The sequence below is a fragment of the Pan paniscus genome, chromosome 2, assembly GCF_029289425.2.
Source record: "Pan paniscus chromosome 2, NHGRI_mPanPan1-v2.0_pri, whole genome shotgun sequence".
Taxonomy (NCBI): domain Eukaryota; kingdom Metazoa; phylum Chordata; class Mammalia; order Primates; family Hominidae; genus Pan; species Pan paniscus.
This window is the reverse complement of record NC_085926.1, coordinates 23,652,021-23,674,768: the sequence shown is the minus strand read 5'-3', so window position 1 is coordinate 23,674,768 and position 22,748 is coordinate 23,652,021. Positions and strand designations below refer to the sequence as shown.

Below are 22,748 nucleotides of genomic sequence, written 5' to 3'. Positions count from 1 at the left end.
TTTTCTAGTTCTGCTGAGCAAATCTGTCCTCGATTCATAGGAAGTATGTTTCGGTTTCTCAGTTCTGCTAAGTCAGCTATCATTTTTCCATGTTCTTTTGCCTTTCCACAATTTTATTAACATTGCTCATCTGCTGCCAACTCTTCTCATTCTCTTTGTCCTCATGGGTTGAAATTTGTTGCCATTTGTCCTCATGGGTTTAAATTTGCTGTCATTTTAGTAGGGTGTGGGGAGAGGGCAGAGTTAATGTGTATGTTCAATCTGCCACATTTAGTCAGAAGTCAGAGGTGATCTTCACCATTTGGAAATCCTCCTTGGCTGCTAGAGACCATGGCCACAGACACTCCATTTTTTGAAGGTTGGTTGTGTAGCCAAACAGTGTTTGAAGGGCCCAGCAGGCCCCAGAACTTCTGTATGCCCTTAGTGCTGCAGTGCATGTGGTGGCTTGGGGAAGGTAGAGGAAGGAGAGGTCTCAGCCCTTTGAAGAGGAGCTCAATTACAAGTAAATCTGTAAACTGTAAACCTCACTACAGCCCTATTTTCTGGATAAGGAAACAGTGGTTCAGAGAGATGATGTGACTTTTCAAAGGTCTCATATCTGGTTGATGGCAAAGTGCGGTGGGACCCTAGGCTTGCCTGGCTTTCCACAGCGGTCTTTTCCCAGTGTGAGAGATTATTTGGTTCCATTCTCTACCTCTCCTTGTATCCCACCCTTTACAGTTTTGTGTCCTGATTTTGCATTTGACCCTGTGACTTGGTTGGGCTAATGGAATGTTAGCTTGTGTGATGTCGCCAAAGGTTTGAAAAGTGCTTGTGCATTGGGTCTGCCTCCGCTGCACTACAGGTCTCAGAAGAGGAAGGGAGACACATAGAGCAGAGATGCCCAAGCCCAATCAGCCCATATTACCAGCCGACTTCCAGCCAATCCACAAATCCCCAAGAATAAGTAATTATTGTTTTAAGGCAGTGAATTTTGGGGTGGTTGGTTACACAGCATTTTTGTGGAAATAGCTGATATACCATGTCATAGAAACTCCTGCCATCAAGATAAATTAACAGACGACTGATGATGGGGAGTAATAAAAAGGTCCAGCATCTGCCTGGCTGGAATTGCTAGATTTAGTAAATAAAAATACAGAACCCAGATCAATTTACATTTTAGATAAACATCAACTGATTTCTTAGCATAAGTATGTCTCATGTAATCTTTGGGAAGTACTTCAAAAATGATTGTTTCTTTGCATGACACATTTCACTGGGCATACTGTTTTTTATCTGGCAACCTCATTCTGACAGATTTGTAAGAGTCAAACTACACAGAAAGCACCTGTGTATAAAAGTGGGCCTGGGCTAGAAAAGATGAGATATTAAAACAAGTCATTTTCTCTGCTCTGCACTAGGCAGTAAGTGTATTTATAGGGCAGGCTTAATTTAGGTCTCTCAGGTAGCTTCTTATAGAGGGACTGAGTCAGAGAAAACCTGCCTGAAACATAAGAATGGGCCCGTGACTGGGAGAAGTTCCCTTCAGCTTTATTATTCAACCACACTAAAATCAGGGATCCATCAGGGAGGCTCTGACTTGCCTGCTTTCAGCAGCCTGTGGCTCTATAGAGAGCATCTTTCTAAACAATCTGAAACCTACATCCCTTTAGCTTGGATCCAAGAAGTGTTTCCCCAGGCTATTGCGCCATCTGTCTCCCAGGTGCCTGCAAGGGAAATGTTCTGTGGGGGTGGGGGAGAGAAGGGCTGCAGCCCTGGGCTCTGGAAGCGACTAAGAACTGTTTGTCAAGAGGTCAGTCCTGCTCGCCAGTGGCCAGTGAAACCAAGAGGCTGGATGAAACCTGAGTAAACCAAACACTGCAAGAGGTCAGAATGCTCAAACAGCCACGATGTGGGAACTCAGTTTATGCTCTGCCTCATCCCTCTCTTTAACAGTTTCCGGCAAGCCACTGTTTCTGGCTTTGCACAGCCTAATTGGCCATTTTCATGAGTAGTCGCCAACACAATCCAGGAGGAAATTCCACGCTGTCAGCCAGCAGCACAGATTGTTGCAGGAAAAATGACATAACTCATCCTCTGGGCAAACTTGCAAATGATTACAAATTTCCCCATCTCTCCTCCACTCACACAGCTGGCTGGAGAAGGGTGTAAATTTTTCCATGGAGATAGGAGACGTTTCCTCCGTGTAATTTCTTGTGATCAAACAAATCTCTATGGCTATTAATTTGCTTTCATTTCTGGTTTCATTCCCCCTGACATTCAAATAGAACCTATGTAGACTCTGCTCGTGGACACTTCCCGGGACTCGGATACCAAGCGAGACTCCTATGATGGCCTTGGTACAATGTTAGGTTCCCAAAAGGGACGATGGCCAGCTAAAATTCTGCACCTCTAGATAAATGACACCATGAAAACCAAACAGGCACAATGTGGTCATTGGTGCAGATCAGCTTTGGCATAAACCACAGCTCGCTCATCTGAGGACCAAGGTGGACTAATTCTGCCCCTGACAGTACTCTGTTTTCTCCTGACCCAGGCTCTCACTCAGATGTTGCTTGTAGATTTCATAGACTCTTCCACTTGGATTCAATTGAGTGAATAATTATTGAGCCCCATACCATGCTCATCTTACCGAGCGAGGCTCCAGGGGAATACAATAATTAATAATGCACAGGATCTAGCTTCAGGAAGCTTGCTGTTTAGAAGGAAAGGAGATCTACAAATCACTATTATGTGAGAAGAGACCGATAAAGGACTAGCATGGAAGTAGCGGCAGTTGGAGGAGGGATTTGGAGAGATGCTGCTTGGCAGCAGAGGCCTGGGGATGTCTCATGGAGGAGGCAACGTTTGAGCTGGACCACACAGGGCTTCAGTGATGGCCCCTGGGAGGCCAGGAAAATGTAGGCACCAGGACAAGCAAAGTTGTAGAGTGAGAATCACCCCAAAGAATAGGGCTTGTAGGGAGAGAGAAGTCAGGTTTTAGTGTGAGACGAGAAGCTGAGCCTCCACTTCCTTGGAGGAGAAACCAGACTTTGTGTTCCTAACAAAGTCCCAAGATGCTGAGGGATCTTCCTCCTATAGTGCACAGTTCAGTGCTTGCACCTTCCCCTCTCCTTTACAAGGCCAGATTCTAAAATATTTTACCCTGGTGGCTTAAAGGATTAATCTAATGCATATCAATGTTAAGTTATAATAATAATTTCTTAGGCTATTTCTTTAGAAGACCTCAAATAGCTCTGAGCTCCAGCTTCTCTGTGGATAAAGAGAAAGTAAATGCCCCCTGTTGCAAAAACTTCTGGAGCAGTGGGAAACCAACCTGTCAACTGAAATTGATTTATTCATTCAACTGCAATGACCCGACCCATTTAACACATCCCCTGAGAGGGAGCAGTTTTCTTCATTCAACCCATAGGATCAAGCTGATTACCGTATAATAGTGTTACATCTTCATGAGTAAGTCAGGGTAGAAATTGCCATCCCCACTTAATAAATGGAGAAAATTAAACACAACTCTCACTATCACACAAGAGAGATACTTGCCCATAATATGTTCACCAGATCATCCTAACACATAGTTTCCTTAGGTATAGGATGAATCCCAGACTTCCTTTGCACCTCTATGTGTATATTTCCCTTAACAAGAAAGCCAGATGCTATAGCACTTCTTTATCATCATAGGGAAAGAGAAATCTAGTTTTGCACTTTCTTCCCCCACTTATTTTGAAATACCTGGTAGTCTCTGTTTTCTTCTCTATATGGCAGTTCCTTCCAACCTTTCTTGCTCTTGTTTAGAATAATTCCTTGTCAGTCCTTTCCGTGTCTACAGCCTGCAGGCCGAAGAAGAGCTCAGAGTTCCGACAAGCTAAGTTTGTTTCTGTGACAAGCTGGCTCTGGGCATTAGATCCACGAGGAAATGACATGTGCAGCAGTGTCAGCCTCCAAAACTTCCACCTGGCCTTGATCACCCCAGGTCTCCAGACACTTGTGCGTATTCAGCTTGGGATGCAACACAGCTGCTGGCTTCTGAGGCATCTCAGTAACTATGGAGACAGGAATATAAACATCAGTGAGTAGGGCAGGAAGCAGGCGGCCAGTCTTAGGAGTTAAAGCATTGATGGGATTCATTCGGCATTGTGATGTGTTGCAAATGATGAAAGCAGAACTACTAGGTCTTTCTTATAACAAATGGGACGACTGTAGTTTTACGGCGAGACTCCTCAGTTATGTCTCCATTTTCATCCAGCTGCTTAGTTATTCGCTTATTTATTCCACAAATACGTACCGAGGTGTTACTATGTGCTAGGTACTGTTTAGGGACCAGAGACAGAGGTGAATAAGGCAAATCTCTGACCTCAGAGAACTTACACTCGAGTAGGGTGACCAGAACTGCCCCAGTTTGCCTGGAACTGAAGGGAGTCTCAGCATATGCGAGTTAAAACTGAAAAAGTTTTGGGCAAATTGGGACAAATTGGTCACCTGCTGGGGAGACACACAGTTAATAAGTACATAAATAAATGCAATAACTTCAAACAGTGATAAGCTCAATGAAGGAAGTAACACTGAGTGAGGTGCTACTGAGCAGCTGGAGGTGGGAGGAGGGGGCAGGGTTTGGTTGATAGCTGGGTAAAAAGGAGGTGACTGAACTGAAGCCTGAGGGGCCCTGGAGGAGCATTGCAGGTTGAAGGAACAGGGACAAACTTGACAAGTTCGAGGTAAAGAAGGAAGGCCAGTCAAGCTGGAGTGCAATGAGAAGAGAGGAGAGGAAGTCAGGGCCTGGGCAGGCCATGTCTTTTAGGTGTGGTAAGGATTTGGGGATCCTGTAACTATTAATCCCGCAAACTCACACATACTGTGGCCCAGTGTTCTTCCAGGGCTTTACATATGCTGACTCTTTTCATCTTCACAATAAAGGCAGGCTGGTATCACTATCCTCGTCTTGTTACAGGTGAAGAAACTGAGGCACAGGAGGAGAACTCTCCCACATCCACATAGCATCAGTGGCAGAAAGCCAGGCTTCCAGCTCAGGTGGTCTGGCCCCGAGTCTGCCCCCTTAACTGATTCCCCACACAGCCTGGGTTTCAGACAGAAGGGAACCAGGATCTGATTTGTATTTGAGCCAGACCCTAGCTGTGTCCTCCCTCTTTGTCTCACCTGCTCCTGACCTATCAGATCCCAGCACCTCGTGGACTGTGTGAAAGTCTCTGATTATCGGTGGGCTATGCCACTTGGATATTTTCTTTTCTTTTCTTTTTATTTTTTAATACGGAGTCTCGCTCTGTCGCCCAGGCCGGAGTGCAGTGGTGCAATCTCGGCTCACTGTAACCTCTGCCTCCCAGGATCAAGCAATTCTCTGCCTCAGCCTCCCGAATAGCTGGGATTAGAAGCACCCACCACCACGCCTGGCTAATTTTTGCATTTTTAGTAGAGACGGGGTTTCACCATCTTGGCCAGGCTGGTCTTGAACTCCTGACCTCGTGATCTGCCCGCCTCGGCCTCCCAAAGTGCTGGGATTACAGGCATGAGCCACCGCGCCCGGCCACCACTTGGATATTTTCATGATGGGATTCAAATGGAAGAAATCAGGGAGGTAAAAATATTACGGCATATGGCTTTTTAAACTTCCACTTTGCTTCTTTGTAACCACCCTCAATATGTTATTCTTGCGTCTTGTTCAATATAGAAAACAACATAACCATCCAACTGCAAAGGCTGTTTTATCAGCAACCAAATTACTTTATCAGGTATGGTTAACAATGGGTTTTCTTTCCTCTACCATTTCTGATAAAATGTTTGCACAGCATTATGTGAGGAAATATAGAGCTACAGCAATAAAAAATGAACAGGGATAATTTGTGTGTTGGCATTTCCACAAGAGAATGTCAAATATTTCATACCCCGGTGATATTAAGTCTTTCTACGCTTATGCTACTTTCTTTTAAAAAATGCTTTATGTTCATTTTATTATTAATCTTGAATGGCACATATATATTATATATACTCTTTTTATATGATATGTTTCTCAAACAATATTTTAAAGTCTGTCATAAAAATAAATATGTCTTGAGCATTGAAAATGATACCATGTCAGGTAAACTAACAGGCAGTTGCAACTGAGAGGGAACATTCTTTCTAAAGATTATTCTGCCCTCATTTTATGTAGTAGCCCATATTTTCCAGAATTCCTTGCAAAGATCTACATAGGGAGTGTGTTGCTTTTTGTAGAACACGGTGATTAATCAATGTAGACTCATTTCTTCTCATTATTCTTACAATTCTTCATACAGAAACTTTCCAGGTGGTAGATATGGATAATCAGATCCCAAATTTAACTAGAAGTTATCACATTTTAAGAGTACTTACAAATCACAAATTGTGAAATGAGTTGAAAAATAATCTATAGGCATCATTTGAATTTTAGGGCTTTTTTATTCTTAAGAAATAACCTTTAAATTAAACCACAATAAATATTGAATTAATTATTAATTTTTTTTTTTGAGATGGAGCCTCACTCTGTCACCCAGGCTGGAGTGCAGTGGCGTGATCTCGGCTAACTGGAGCCTCTGCCCCCCAGGTTCGAGTGATTCTCCTGCCTCAGCCTCCTGAGTAGCTGGAATAATAGGCATGCACAACCACTTTCAGCTAATTTTTGTGTTTTTCTTTTTCAGTAGAGACAGGGTTTCACCATGTTGGCCAGGCTGGTCTCGAACTCCTGACATCAAGTGATCTGCCTGCCTCGGCCTCCCAAAGTGCTGGGATTACAGGCGTGAGCCACTGCACTCGGCCCACAATGAATACTTTAGATTAAAAAGTATCAAATGCAAAAAAAAAAAAAAAGGCAGGAGAGACCCCTAGCTAGCTCTGGTTTTACATTTCAACAAACAAACAAACAAACAAAACAACCTTCAAAACATAAGGGTCTAGTCCTCAAGTCTCCCTGTGGTATCCAGGAACCTGGTGAAGACCTTGCTTGCATGGTCTACGCGGACATTTGCTCTCCAGGTTCAAAGCTGGTCTCAAGGAGACAAGATAGAGGTTCACAAAAAGAGAGTTTTACAACCTGAGGTGATATGTCTTTGGGAATTGCGAAGATTGGGTGGTTGCATAATTGCGAGGATTGGGTCATTGAATAAGATGTCACATTTGGTATCAAATAAATTTTTTATTTCTTTTTTGTGGCAATGAGAGAAACACAGCCTCTTCAGCATCCCAGAGTGAGCAACAGGGAAAGATGTCACAAACACCTGCCATCTGACAACTGGATACTGGTATCCAGATTATGAGAGTGGGGAATGGTAGGTATGGTAGGTTAAAAACTGGCCACCAAAAAATATGACCACATGCGCATCCCCAGAACCTGTAAATATTACCTTGTATAGCAAACAATATTACATTATACAGCAAAAGACGCAGTTAAGGATCTTGAGAGGAGCTTATCTTGGATAACCAAGATGGGCCCTAATGCAATCATGTGTGTCTTTATAGCAGAGAAGCAGAGGGAGTTTGGGCACAGACCTACACAGAGGAGAAAGTGATGTAAAGACAGAGGCAGAGATTGGAATGATACAGCCTCAAACCAAGAAATGCCTGTCCCCACCAGAAGCTGGAAGAGGCAGGGAACCTCCACAGAGTTGCTGTAGGGAATGTGGCCCTGCCAATACCTTTATTTCAGACTTCAGGCTTCTAAAACTGTGAGAGAATACATTTATGTTTTTTTTTTTTTTTAATTTTTTTGTAGGCGGGAGTGAGGAATCTTGCTTTGTTGCCCAGGCTAGTTTCAAACTGCTGGCCTCAAGAGATCCTCCCTTCTCAGCCTCCTGAGTAGCTGGGACTACAGGTGTGAGCCACCATGCCTGGCTAATTTTTTTTTTTTTTTTTTTTGAGACAGTGTTTCACTCTTGTTGCCCAGGCTGGAGTGCAATGGCGCAATCTCAGCTCACTGCAACCTCTGCCTCCTGGGTTCAAGTGATTCTCCTGCCTCATGCTCCCGAGTAGCTGGGATTACAGAAATGCGCCACCATGCCCGGCTAATTTTGTATTTTTAGTAGAAATGGGGTTTCTCCATGCTGGTCAGGCTGGTCTCGAACTCCTGACCTCAGGTAATCTGCCTGCCCCGGCCTCCCAAAGTGTTGGGATTACATGCATGAGCCACCGTGCCTTAGCCACTATTTTTAAGTTTTGTGCAGACACAGCGTCTAGCTGTGTTGCTCAGGCTGATCTTGAACTCAGAGCCTCCCATCTTGGCCTCCCAAGGTGCTGAGATTACCAAGGTGAGCTTCCATGTCCAGACTTACATTTCTGTGTTTTTTGTTTGTTTGTTTGTTTGTTTGTTTTAAGCTACTAAGTCATGGTAATTTGTTATGGCAGCCAAAGGGAATTAATACAATGAGTAATAGGTATGGGGGCGGTAAGGAGGAAAGGAAGTTATTTTTTAGCTGAATGCTTAAAGAGACTAGATCCTTCCATTAAGTCACTGTACAGAGTAGAGACTGTGGGAGTTGGAAAACAGCTGTGACAGTCTGTGGCAGGCAGAATTCTAAGAAAGCTCATGACCTCCACCCCTGAGTGTTACTTCTGTGGTTATGTAACCTTTTTTTTTTTTGAGGCAGGGTCTCACTTTGTCATCCAGGCTGGAATGCAACGGCATAATCACAGCTCACTGCAGCCTCAAAGTCCTGGGCTCAAGCAATCCTCCCACCTCCCTCCTGGGTAGCTAGGACTACAGGAACACACCACCACAGTTGACTAACTTTTTGTTTTTTATAGAGATGAAGTCTTGCTATGTTGCTCAGGCTAGTCTCAAATTCCTGGCCTCAAGCAATCCTTTTGCCTTGTCCTCCCAAAATGTTGGGATTATAGGCATGAGCCACTGCGTCCAGCTGGTTATATTACTTTATATGGGAAAGGGATTTTGCGGATATAATTACAGTTACTAATCAGTCGATTTTAAGATAGGGCGATCATCTGGTGGCCTAATCACATGAGCCCTTTAAATGCAGAGAGTTTACTCCACCTGGTAGCCAAACGGGATACAGTGAGACACATTCCAGCTGGCTGGAGAAAAGCAAACATTCATGCTGTGAACTACCAATGAAGAGAGGTGGATGGAAACCTTAGTCCTATAGCCATAAAGAAATGGATTCTGCTAACAACCAGTGAGCTTGAAAGAGGATCATGAGGCTCAGGTGAGAAACATGCCAACCAATACCTGGATTCTAGCCCTGTGATGCCTTCAGCAAGATCCGAGCCACACTGTGCCCAACTCCTAACCCACAGACCTGTAAACTAATAAGTGGATGTTGTTTGAGCTGCTACATGTGTGGTCATTTGCTACACAGCAACAGATAACTAATATACATCCCCAGGCATTGAACTGACCAGGAGTGGGCAGGAAGGGTGCAGGTAGGAAAGAGTTCCCTCCAGCATCCTGCCTCTACACATTCCCATCTTCCTCCACCACCTACTACACACACCGCTATATGCCCAGGCTGTCGAGAATCTACCAAAGCCCAGGACACATTTTTTTATTATCTGATTTATCCAAGTTAATACTGAAGAAATTAAGTTCTTAGTCTACCAGGGGTTCCTGTAAGCAGGTGCTAAAATCATATGATATGGAAAAATAACTTGGCCAGGCACAGTGGTTCACACCTGTAATCCCAGCACTTTGGGAGGCCAAGGCAAGAGGATCACTTGAGCCCAGGCAACAGCCACTGGGCAACAGCCTGTAGAGATGTAGACCTCACCTCTATAAAAAATAAATTAGCCGGGTGTGGTATCACGTGCCTGTTGGTCCCAGCTACTTGGGAGGCTAAGGTGGGAGGATCACTTGAGCCCAGGAGTTCAAGGCTGCAGTGAGCTGTGATCATGCCACTGCACTCCATCCTGGGCAGCAGAGCAAGACCCTATCTTAAAAAAAGAAAAGAAAAGAAGGCTGGGTGTGGTGGCTCATGCCTATAATCCCAGCACTTTAGGAGGCCGAGGTGGGTGGATCACCTGAGGTCGGGAGTTCAAGACCAACCTGACCAACATGGAGAAACCCCATCTCTACTAAAAATACAAAATTAGCGAGGTGTGGTGGCGTGTGCCTGTAATACCAGCTACTTGGGAGGCTGAGGCAGGAGAATCGCTTGAACCTGGGAGGTGGAGGTTGCGGTGAGCTGAGAGGGCACCATTGCACTCCAGCCCGGGTAACAATTGCGAAACTCCATCTCAAAAAAAAAAAAAGAAAAGAAAAGAAACTTGCCTATTCCCAATTGAGATTCCATGTTATTGTGCAACACACATACACAATGGTACAGCTAAATGCTAAGATGCATTTTGCCCACTTTTGAGGAAAAAACTGTAGACATCCACCACTTCAACCAAGAGGAGGAAAACTGCACTGGATCCTCTCAGAAATGAACTTTCTCTCCACAGGCTCTAGCCCCACTCATTTCCTTTGTCTCTGGAATGAGCCGGCTCTTCCCGGCTCCAAGACATTTTTCCATGCTTTCTGTTTGCCTCACTAGACTTTCCTCCACTCTTTTCAATGACTGACTCCCTATATTTAAGGTTGCAACTTAAATATAATCCCCCTAAACTCTTTTCCCTGATCACCCAGTCTAAAACTGGCCTCCCTTGTTAGTCTTTCCAAGCTCCTTGTTCTTTTTTTGTCCTGGTACTTTATCACATTTTGTGATTACGTATTGGTTTTTTTTTGTCTGCTTGACTGACCACTACACTATAGCTTTATATATTATTTGGTACTCTCTTGGTTGCAAGCAACAGAAACTGCCTTTGGCTTGCTTAAACTATATGACAGGTAGCTTTTGTAATTTAAAGAAAATCCCTGTCTTAGCAAGGACAGGAATGATAAATATTGTAGGACATTTCAGACCTTCATTCACAATTCCAGGCACTTGGGAAATCTGGGAGACCCCCACTCATGTTTCAGATTCCTGGGAGAGAGAATTGATAGGTTGGGTTGGGTTGAATTTCTGCCTTTGGACATCACTGTGCTTCCTATGATGGGCCACTCTGAGGTTAAGAAAGCACAATCTGTTATTTTGTTATGAGAAGGGAGGAAGGGGTGGAAGTAGATGGCTCTGAGCAGGGAACATAGGAGCATCACCAACTTTTATTGAACATGGATTGTGCTTAAGGCCCTAGCTAAGCATCCTTACCTTATCTATAGGTCTCTGATTTATTCAGTCTCCCTGGAGGCCTTTCGGTTTTCAGATGACACAAATCCTCAGCAACTGTTGTCACCATCAAGAGGCTCTATGCCACTGTGCCTAGGTGAGCGGGATGCCATAGGCTAATCCAGCCTGTTGCATTTCACAGAGCTGGAGGGGTCCGAGCATACCCTTAACAAGACAATCTGGGCACCAGGATACAGTGAGAAAACCTGTGGCTCTATAGAGAAACTTGAGGGAACTTTGCCACTGTGATTTTAACCAAGTCACTTAGCCTGTCTGAGCCTCAATTTCCCATCTATAAAATAGATATAATTACATATATATGCATGCATGTATACATACACATGCATGCGTATATATGTATACACGTACAGTTGACCCTTGAGCAACATGCCTTTCAACTGCATGGGTCCACTTATATATGGATTTGTCTCAACTAAACATAGACCAAAAATACAGTATTTGAGGGATGTGAAACCTGCTTATATGGAGGGCTGACTGATTTTGGTGTATGTGGGGGCCCTGGTGCTGATTTCCTGAGTATACTGAGGGATGACTATATATGTATATGTGCACATATATACATATGTGTGTGTGTACATGTGCACATATATACGTGTGTGTATAATAATTGTGAGAACATTGCTTTTAAATGGCTGGCTAGTAAAGACTTTCAAAGATTCCTTTCTACCACATCACCTTATTTTATTTTCCCAATACTACCTGTCCCCATCAGAGATTATTTTATGTATGTATTTATACATCTGTTTATCTGTCTCCCCACCTGAATGAAAGTTCTAGGAGGGCAGGGACTTATCTGTCCGGTTCAAAGCTATATTTTCAGTATCTGGCACATAGTAGCTCCTTAATAAATATTGTTTGAACAAGTGAGTGCATGAATGAATGAACAAATGGGGACCCAAGAGGGAACAGAAGGGAAAACAGTAGGTGCCATCTTTTTCTATAGAAGTGACTATGGGTTCCATCAAATAGGCTGCATCCTGTAAGCCACAGTTTCTAGGTTCATGTAATTCTATTTTCCTTTTGCATTTCTTGACTGAGTCCCTCTTATTTGAACATTCTAGGCTTGTCTCAGCTACAGAGGAGTAAGAGGAAGGCTGAGGATCAGAGGAGTCCCACTTCTAAAGATGCTAGGATGCCAGTGACAACAGTGAGTCAGGAGTAAGGAATTTTGATGGAGGTGCCCCTCTCTGTCTGGAATCAACCTGGGAGCTTCTGGGTGGTCTGCTTGCTGAAAGCAGCAATTTCCTTAACACTTCCTTACAGGGCTGAGGACTCAATGACATCACGTGTAAAGTACCTGGCACACAGTAGGTCCTCCAGGAATGTCAGTTCTAGAAATTAGGCTAGGGCTCCATGATCCCAGCCCAGTACATGTTTCTCCTTCAGCACTGGCTAAACATTGCTGCTGAGTGATAAACTATACTTTCTCAGAATCACTGCCAGCTATCCCCCTTGGCATTTTCTCTTTTTCAAGAAAAAAGTTTCCTTCTCAACAGTGTAGCAACTCAGCTCAAGCAGAGAAACACAACTTGCCAGGTGCACAGCCAATCTTCAGTGCAATCTAGTGGCTCTCTGGTAACGAAGTTCCACAAACAATGGAATGGCTGACCCCTGGTTCTGAAGTCTCCCACCTGCCTTGTAATTAAACACCTGCTTATGGCCCCGGGGGAGGACGGGTGAATGGCATGATGCTACCGTGCGTTTTCAAGCAAACCTTCTTTGTGGTCCTGGTAAGAAGATTCCTCTCAACAGTCTGGGCACCCCCCACCCATTGTTCACAGGGGGCTCAGGGGAGGCCCAGATGGATTCATGGCTGTGAGGAAGCTGCCCAGACAGCCTGCCAGGGTCCAGGAGTGTGGCTTCCTAAGCAAACTTGGCAGATATAGCAGGTCACATTACAGCGGGGGTTTTAGAATTACTTGTGATTGGATTGTTTGCAATTCAATGGATAAATGCTTGAGGGGATGGATACCCATTCTTCATGGTGTGTATATTTCATATTGCATGCCTGTATCAAAACATCTCATGTACCCCATAAATATATACACCTACTATGTACCCACACAAATTAAAAATTAACAAATTAAGGCCGGGTGCAGTGGCTCACACCTATAATTCCAGCACTTCAGGAGCCCAAGGTGGGTGGATCGCTTGAGGTCAGGGGTTCAAGACCAGCCTGACCAACATGGTGAAATCCTGTCTCTACTAAAAATACAAAAAAATTAGCCGGGCGTGGTGGTGCATGCCTGTAATTCCAGCTACTCAGGAGGCTGAGGCAGGAGAATCACTTGAATCCAGAAGGCCGAGGTTGCAGTGAGCTGAAATCACACCACTGCACTCCAGTACGGGTGACAGAGTAAGACTCTGTCTCCAAAATAAATAAATACAAAAAAGGTAATTACTTGTGAGATGTTTTTACCTTTTGAACACTTTAGCCTGCTTTATCTTGAGGACCGTTCTTTGGCGAGTCTCAAATTCTAAGATTCCAGAAATCGAAAGAAGCTGGAGAAGCAGCTGGTGAATTTCAGCAGATTTCACTCGCTGAACCTTCCACTTGTGAGACCCGGTGCAGGGAAGCTACTTTGCCCCTCTGTAAAATGGGAATAATAATAACCGATAATACGTATCTTGTGGGCGTACAGGATTGCATGATTTAGAACAGTGACCAGCACTCTGTATCATTCAATACATATTTATTCCTCCTTTCCTTTTCTCTGTGTTGCAGAATGACTATCTTGATTGAGTGGGAACTACTTTAACATGATTTCAGAAAAAATCATAATTGCACACGGATTACAGTAAAAATAAACTCCCCCTCCTACTCTTAACTGTCATTCCCCTCTCAGAGGTTTCAGTTTCTTGCTTATCCACCAAGATAGTTAATACAGACATTGGTACTTACATATAGGCACTTTTAAAATGACAAATGGTAGCACACAACACACTTCTGTGACTTTCTTTAAAAACAAAATAACAGCTTTATTGAGATATAATTCACATACCGTACAATTCACCCATTTAAAGTGTTTTGTCTTTTTATGTATCACTCATCTCAGAGAGTTCTGTATCAGTATGACTACATACATCTCATTCTTTTCTATAACTGCATCTCGTTCCACCACACGGTTGTCCCATAATTTTATTCACTCAGTCTTTTTTTGATGGACATTGAGGTTACTGCCAGTGCTGCAATGAATAATGAGTATCGTTGGATGTGGGTCTTTGTGCATGTCCAAATGTTTCTCTGCCCTTATCTCTTCACTGAGAGTACGGACCTGCTCTTCCGTTACGGTCAATAAAAACATCACTAACAAACATGATGCCTGCAAAATAAACCTTCAAATTGTTCTGTTGTTACTGTTGGCTTATGATTTTAACATATACTGGGCAACTCATGTTATTATCATTATCATTATTGTTATTAATGAGACCGAGCATTTTGACAGGGGCTTGGCAGAAAAGTGACAGGGAAAATTGGGGGATATTTGTGGTTTAATAGACAGAATACTATTTACTATTAATAATTGTCAAGGCTGGGTTTGGCAAGCAATAATTGTGGACACATCATGCACATTGTAAAACCATCTTCTCCGCATTGCTCTTCCCCATTGCACTCAGAAATGAACTTACACGGACTTGCATAGAGCTCATCCTTAGTTGTTGGAACAGTTCTCGACAACCTGAGGCTGAAATGAAGATCCCTGAACATTTTTTTGACAAGCAATCAGAGGCATGTGCATGTTTCAGTCCATCTTATAATAATAGCAGGAGATACTCACAAAAGCTTTTGCCACTGGCCCGGTGCAATTCTCAGCCCCTTGCCTGTGTTAACCCAGTTACTCTTCACAAGCCTACGAGGCAGAAGCTGTTATTATCACAATCACCCCCATTTTACAGATGAGGAAACTGAGGCATGTGGAGGTTCTGTAAATTGTCCAAGGTCTTCCAGCTCGTGAGTTGGGGAGTCAGGATTTATCTGGCAACCTGACTCCTTTATTTGGCTAACTGCCCCTTTCTACGGCTGCAGAGACTGTAGATGCCATGGCATTTTGTGTCTAACTAAGACACAAAATGTGTGAGAGAATCCAGTCCCTAGCACAATGCTGGGCTCACAGAAGACGTGTGATATATTACACTAATAATTATTATATTATTAATGACACTCTCCTCCTTCTTGTTAAATTCTTCCCTCAAAGATGTACTCTCCTGAAGGCTTTCAGGAATGTCCTGTGAAAACACAAATGTACCTGGGAGCAACTAAGACTCCCTGGTAGAAGTCTGTTCAGTGAAAGGAAAGGGCCCTGGCTTAATTCTCTGCTCTGTAACTTGCAAGCTGAGTGCATTCCCTTCATTTTTACTAAGCCTCAGTTTTCTTATCTGTAAAAGTGGGATAAGAGTGACACTGATGCCCATGAATTGCTACAGAATACTGCACAATGAACTTGAAGTATTCACACAGGTGTGCCAGCAGGGGAGGCAGTGGAGAACCGTGGTTCATACACAAACCTTGGGCTCTAGCTGCTTGGTTTCAAAACCCTCCTCTACCATTTGCCGGCTGGGCCGAACTGGGCAAATGATTTCTCCTCTCTCTAAGACTCAGTGCCTCATCTGTCAAATGAGGCTTTTAATGGGACCTATATGGTGGCAATTAAATGACATGCACTTGCAAAGTACCTAACAGTGAGTATTGGGTAAGAGTTAGGTATAGCTATCTTGATTGTCTGGATTGTAAAAAATGGTTGGATCAGGGTTCTCCAGAGAAACAGTTTATTGCCCATTATATTAGCTTGCTGAGGCTGTCATAACAAAATTCCAGACTAGGTGGCTTAGACAACAGAAATTTATATTTATTTATTTATTTATTTATTTTTTGAGATGGAGTTTTACTGTTGTTGCCCAGACTGGAGTACAATGGCACGATCTCGGCTCACTGCAACCTCTCCTCCTGGGTTCAAGTGATTCTCCTGCCTCAGCTTCCCGAGTAGCTGGGATTGCAGGCATGCGCCACCACGCCTGGCTAATTTTGTATTTTTAGTAGAGATGGGGTTTCTCCAGTTGGTCAGGCTGGTCTCGAACTCCCAACCTCAGGTGATGCGCCCGCCTCGGCCTCCCAAAGTGCTGGGATTATAGGTGTGAGCCACCGCGCCTGGCCCAGAAATTTGTATCTCACAGTCTGGAGGCTGGAATTCCAGGATCAAGGGGCTGGTTTCTTCTGAGGTCTCTCTCCTTGCCTTGCAGATGGTCCCCTTCCCTCTGTGTCCTCATATGGCCTTTTCTCTGTGAACACACATCCCTGGAGTTTCTCTGTGTGTCCAAATTTCCTCTTCTTATAAGGACACCAGTCAGATTGGATTAGGTCCCACCCTAATGGCCTCATTTTAAATTAATCACCCTTTTAAAGACCTCAGCTCTGAATACAGTTACAGTCTAAGGTTCTGGGGGTTAGAGTTTCAACTTATGGGGGTGGGGCACAGTTCAGTCCCTAAGGATGGCCTAATATCTATTTGAAAGGGTTATTTTGATAATTAAAGAAACAAGGCATGTGACAGATATATGATGGCTTCTGTCCGTAGCATCCACTCAATTAAAAAAAACTAGCAAGTTTCTAGGTTATGGTGATGCTGCTGGTCCAGGGACCACAGTTTGAGAACCACTAGCCTAGTTATTCCTTGTGCATCTGAAGCTAAGAATTAATAACACGGTGGGGAGTGTGCCAGGAAATAATGGTTTACACAGGTGTGCTGGACTGCGTTTCTGGGTGTCCATCGGGATGACCCCAAGTTAGCTTCTGCCCTATTTTTCCTCCAAGGATAGGAACTGGAAAAATTTTCCAAGCAATTTGCAAGGCGTGAATCCTGCTCAGCTCCATGCCCCTCCTTTGCTACCTTCCTCTCCTCCTTCCACCTGGTGCCTGCTGGCTAAAGCCCTGTTAATCAGCTGGCCCGGCTCCCCAGGCTGTTAGAGCCCTTGACGAGAGAAGGATTCACAGCAAGAAGCTGGCTCTTCAGAAAGCAATGGCTCCTACAGGACGGAACAGAACCGGAGCCTCTAGAAATGTCAGCTTTTCCCGCAGAGTCGACTGAATGATGGGAAAAGGGAAGGGTTTTCTCCTTCTCATTTAAGTAGTTTTTATGTGTCTAAAGATGTTTTATAGAAACAGAAATTGTACCTGATAAAGTGCCAACATTAATCCATTTGATGTGTTTAAAGGAGGTATTTTCACAGCAACATATCTTATTAATGTAATGCTGATGGATAAGAAATGGCAGAGGATGATTTCAAAAGCTTTTTTTTTAACACAATGAGAAAAAAGAGAGTGACTTTCCATTCTATTTTTTCCTGTGAGTAAATGTATCTTTAATCCTAACAGAATGTGCTGAAATAGAGTTTTGGCAAAAATCCAAAGGGAGTTTTCAGAGTGGGGCAATTTCTTTTTACATCTGCTTTATTGGCTCAGCCATTAGACAAGCAATTCAGTTCAATAAACATTTATTTCCTACTGTGTGTCAGGCACTATACTCCAGTCCAAGGAGCTCAGAGGTGAGCTGGAAACGCAACAGATGACGATGCAGTGTGACAGCTGGGCAACTCCCACCTTCCACTCTCTCAATCTATGAACTCTTTTATTATTTCCGAGCACCCAGTATGTCCTGCATGGTGCTCTATGATAAGAAATCACATCATCTACTCCACTTATGCTAGAATTTCAGAAATTCTGTATTTTTAAATTTATGTTGGCCAGGCGCGGTGGCTCACGCCTGTAATCCCAGCACTTTGGGAGGCCAAGGCGGGAGGATCACCTAAGATCAGAAGTTCAAGACCAGCCTGACCATCATGGTGAAACCCCGTCTCTACTAAAAATACAAAATTAGCTGGGTGTGGGGGCGGGCGCCTGTAATCCCAGCTACTCAGGAGGCTGAGGCAGGAGAATCGCTTGAATCTGGGAAGTGAAGGTTGCAGTGAGACAAGATCACGCCACTGCACTCCAGCCTGGGCAACAAAAGCAAAACTCCTCTCAAAAAAAAAAAAAAAAAAAAAAAAGAAGTAATGTCTATCCCTAGTAAGTCCCTAAACATCTTCATGAAAGGAAGCATAGCATTAATTATATTAATATTTTCAAAGGTGTTTTATATGCATATTTGAGGTCTCTGGTTTAGAATACATGGAATATATTGTGATTCTTTTTTGTTTTCTTTTTTTGATTTTTGAGAAGAGTCTCACTCTGGAACCCAGGCTGGAGGGCAGTGGAGTGATCATGGCTCATTGCATCCTTGAATTTCTGGGCTCAAGTGATTCTCCCACCTCAGCCTCCGGAGTAGCTGGGTCCACAGGTGCACGCCACCTTGCTCAGCTAATTTTTGTATTTGTGGTAGAGACAGGTCTCATTTTGTTGCCCAGGCTGGTCTCGAACTCCTGGGCTCAAGGGATCCTCCCACCTTGGCCCAAAGTGCTGGGATTATAGGCGTGAGCTACCGCACCCTGCCTTTCTTCTTCTTCTTCTTCTTTTTTTTTTTTTTCCAGAGATGGAGTCTTGCTCTGTCACCCAGGTTGGAGTGCAGTGGTGCAATCTCAGCTCATCTCACTGCAACCTCTGCCTCCCAGGTTCAAGTTATCCTTCTGCATCAGCCTCCCAAGTAGCTGGGATTACAAGCGTGTGCCACCATGCCCAGATAATTTTTGTATTTTTAGTAGAGATGAGGTTTCACCATGTTGGCCAGTCTGGTCTTGAACTCCTGACCACAAGTGATCTGCTGGCCTCGGCCTCCCAAAGTGCTGAGATTACAGGCATGAGCCACTGCACCTGGCCTACCTCGATTCATTTTATGGGAAAGTAACTAGTTGTTTATTACTAAGGACAGTTAAAACATCATAATTATCAAATGATTGGCTTTTGTTCTGTATTAGAGGGGATTCAATGTCACTCTCATTCACTTGCATTACAACAGGCTCTCTAGGAACAGCCCACACACCCAGTGTGTTAGTGAGAGTGGCAAGAATGCCCCTCTCATACATCACGGGTAGCTTTGGCAGAAAACCAGACCAAGGGCGGCTGACCTAGGCAGGACAGGGTATGTTCCAGGCTGGGATTTTCAAAGCTGGACATGTGGGTATGTACAAAACAAGGCTAAGGCTCTAATTTAATCAAATTATACCAAGAAACATCGAAAAGAAGCCAGCACTATGGAGAGAGAAGGGGTGGAATGTGCAAAGAGAGAGAAAAGGGAGAATGGAGAGGAGGAGAGAAGAGAGAAAGGTCACAATGGAAATAACATTAACTTCATCTTCCTTTGGGATCCAACTCCAAGCAGGCAGAGAAGCAGCCTTCTAGAGACATAGCCCCCAAAGATCAGGGCTCAATAATCTTAAGGGTGTGCACATTTTTATTTCCTGAGTCATTATTTTGAATTAGGACTGGGGTCTTTCATTTTATGTATGTATGTATACAGAGACAGGGTCTCACTCCGTCACCCAGGCTGGAGGGCAGTGGTGTGATCATGGCTCACTGTAAACTTGAACTCCTGGGCTCAAGTAATCCTCTTCAGCCTCTCAAGTGGCTAGGATTACAGGTGCGCATCACTGTGCCCGGCTAATTTTTAAATTTTTTGTAGAGATGAAGTCTCACTAAGCTGCCCAGGCTGGTCTTGAACTCCTGGCCTCAAGTGATCTTCCCACCTCAGCTTCCCAGAGTACTGAGATTGTAGGCATGAGCCACCGTGGCTGGCCGACTGGGGTTTTCTGAGAGTTATCAGACAGAGAGGATGTGTTCGGCAAGGAAGTTTGTTGAATCATCTTTTCATTTTCAAGTGACCCTGCAAGAACCTGGAGCCTAGGCCAGAGCACTGTCAGCTATAGGATGCTTTGCAAAGAAGAAATTGTCATCCTGAAGGTCCAGAATGAAATGACCCAATAAAGCACAGAAGCAGGATGTCTGCCGGGAAGGCATCTCATTCCCCTTTTTCTTCTCCTTATCTTCCTTTTGTAATTTTCCCTCTTCTCCATTTAAGTGCCCAGCTTACTTCCTCCCTCCCTGCCTTCCTTCCCAAGCTTTGTGTGAGTACAGGGCTAGGCACTGTGGACACAGAGGGGCAGGTTAGTAGGCTCCTGGGCCTGCCATCTGAGGATGTTCTCCTCATCCCACTACTGGGTTTGGGGGATGAGGATCAAGGAAGCTCCTCGGTAAGGCCAGTTTTGCCGAGTCTTGCAGGAGGAGTTGGCCTCAGAAGCAGAGGCAGGAGCAGGAGCAAAGGCCAGGGGAGCAGGGCAGGTTCTGGAACCGCATAGGACCTAGTGAGTAGAATGTGGCTGGTAAAGGTAACAGGTGGCTAAAGGTGGTAAAGGTAACAGATGGCTGCAGAAGGGGAGAGATGGGCTGGAGTGCCCTCAAGAAAGCAACGGGGGCTGGGCGTAATGGCTCACGCCTGTAATCCCAGCACTTTGGGAGGCCGAGGCAGGCAGATCACTTGAGGTCAGGAGTTTGAGACCAGCCTGGCCAACACGGTGAAAATACAAATTAAAATACATTAAAAATACAAAAATCTGCTGGGCATGGTGGTGCACACCTGTAATCCCAGCTATCTGAGAGGCTGAGACAGAAGAATCCCTTGAATCTGGGAGGAGGAAGTTGTAATAAGCCAAGATTGTGCCACTGCACTCCAGCCTGGGTGACAGAGTGAGACTCCGTCTCAAAAATAAAAAATAAAATAAAATAAGCAATGGGAACTACTGGAGGGTTTAAGCAAGGGTGTAATTTGATTTTACATTTTAGAAAGAGCCTTCTGGCTACATTTTGGAGATTGGATGACAGAGACCAGGGAAGCCAGGTAGGAGCATTTTGTGATTTGTTAGAGATTTAATGTGCTACCCTTCTTGGGAATGTTAACATTCTTTTTTTTTTTTTTTTTTTGAGACGGAGTCTCGCTCTGTCGCCCAGGCTGGAGTGCTGTGGCGCTATCTCGGCTCACTGAGAGCTCTGCCACTAATTAGCCCGCCTGGCTAATTTTTTTGTATTTTTAGTAGAGACGGGGTTTCACCGTGTTAGCCAGGATGGTCTCAATCTCCTGACCTCGTGATCGGCCCGCCTCGGCCTCCCAAGGGAATGTTACATTCCTAACAGGCCCCCAAGGACAGAGTGATGCTCAACACACAGAGATGAATTGCTCATGGTGGAATTCTCCGCACCTGGAGAAAGACGTCAGGGGACCTGGGGGGCCTACCTTGCTGCTGTTAAACCACACTAAAGACAGCTGCATATGTGGGGAAGAGCATCAGGGAGGAAAGGGGGTGGGAGAAGATGCAGTTTGGGAGTGGAGGCTGGGTGTGGGGGTGGCAGGGGCTAGACTTAGGGAAGCAGTGATGGGAGACCTCAGTAGGCAGGCAGAGCAGCAGTTCATGGCCTTGGCTGCATGCTGGAATTACCTGAGGGCCTCCTGATGCTGAGGCTTCAACCCAGACCAATGGAATACAGACTTCTAGGACTGCACTTCAGACATCAGCATTTCTCAAGCTTCCACGCTGATTCCAATGTGCAGCCAAGATTGCAAACCACTGCCCTAAAACGATGATCCTCAAAATGTGGTCCGCAGACTCGTGGCTCTGGCATCAATGGGGAACTTGTTAGAAGTGTAGATTCTAGACCCCAGCCCAGACCCGCCGAGTCATTCTGATTCTACATTTTACTGAGATCTTTGGTGATGCTATCACATTGAATGCACATTGGAATCATTTGGGGAGCATTTTTAAAAAATCTTTTTTATTTTTATTGTTGTTTTTTTTCCATAGGGAACTTTTAAGTTATTTAAATCTTTTTAAGTTATTTTTTTCATAAGACAAAAAGACATTTGAGGAAACTTTTTCTTTTTTTTTAATGAAAATCTCGGTGCCTGGGTCCCACCTCCAGAAATTCTGATATTACGGATTTGGGGTGTGGTCTGGGCAACAGTATTTTTCAGATCTCCACAAGTGCAGTCAGGGTGGAGAAGGGCCCAGAAATTCTATCAGTGTTTTTCATGGTCCTGCAGCCTCAAAATACAGAGGAGAGGAAGGCTTAGGACTACACAAACCTGGAATCTTTTAGCTAAATAGTAAGTTTAGAAAAGTTATTGAGAGTTTTAAATACATGAATGGAACCTGTGTCCTCTGCAGCACATCATTCCTGGTATTGAAGTTCCTGAGGAGGCAAAGCAGCCAGAACATTTATGCTGAAATATATTCCACTACCTGTTTACCATGTGTAATCCCATCTCTTAGCCTTGTGTGCCTAAGTGTGTGCATCTGTACAATGGGCACAGCAATGCCCAGTTGAAAGGATCAATAAAGGAAGCTGTTGCCTGGGCTCAGTGGCTCATACCTGCAGTCTCAGCTATTTGGGAGACTGAGGTGGGAGGACTGCTTGAGCCCAGAAGTTCGAACCTGCAATGAGCTATGATTTGCCACTGCCCTCCAGCCTGGGTGACAGAGCCAGACCCAGTTTCTAAAAGAAAAAAATAAATAAAAAAGGAAGGTGTGGTACAGGCAGGCAGCCGCTAAAACGGCCCCAGGCATCTTGCT

General features: G+C 44.4%; 1 long non-coding RNA gene across 1 annotated transcript in view; it reads right to left on the bottom strand.

Annotated features, from left to right (window-relative positions):
- The window catches only part of LOC117979605 (uncharacterized), a 126,364-nt gene that overhangs the window by 55,260 nt on the left and 48,356 nt on the right, over positions 1 to 22,748 (bottom strand). The window contains exons 4-5 of the long non-coding RNA XR_004670476.2: positions 13,621 to 13,791; positions 3,730 to 4,040 (exon numbers count right to left, since the gene is read on the bottom strand). This is a non-coding gene — a long non-coding RNA (uncharacterized LOC117979605). The remainder of the gene's footprint in view (positions 1 to 3,729; positions 4,041 to 13,620; positions 13,792 to 22,748) is intronic.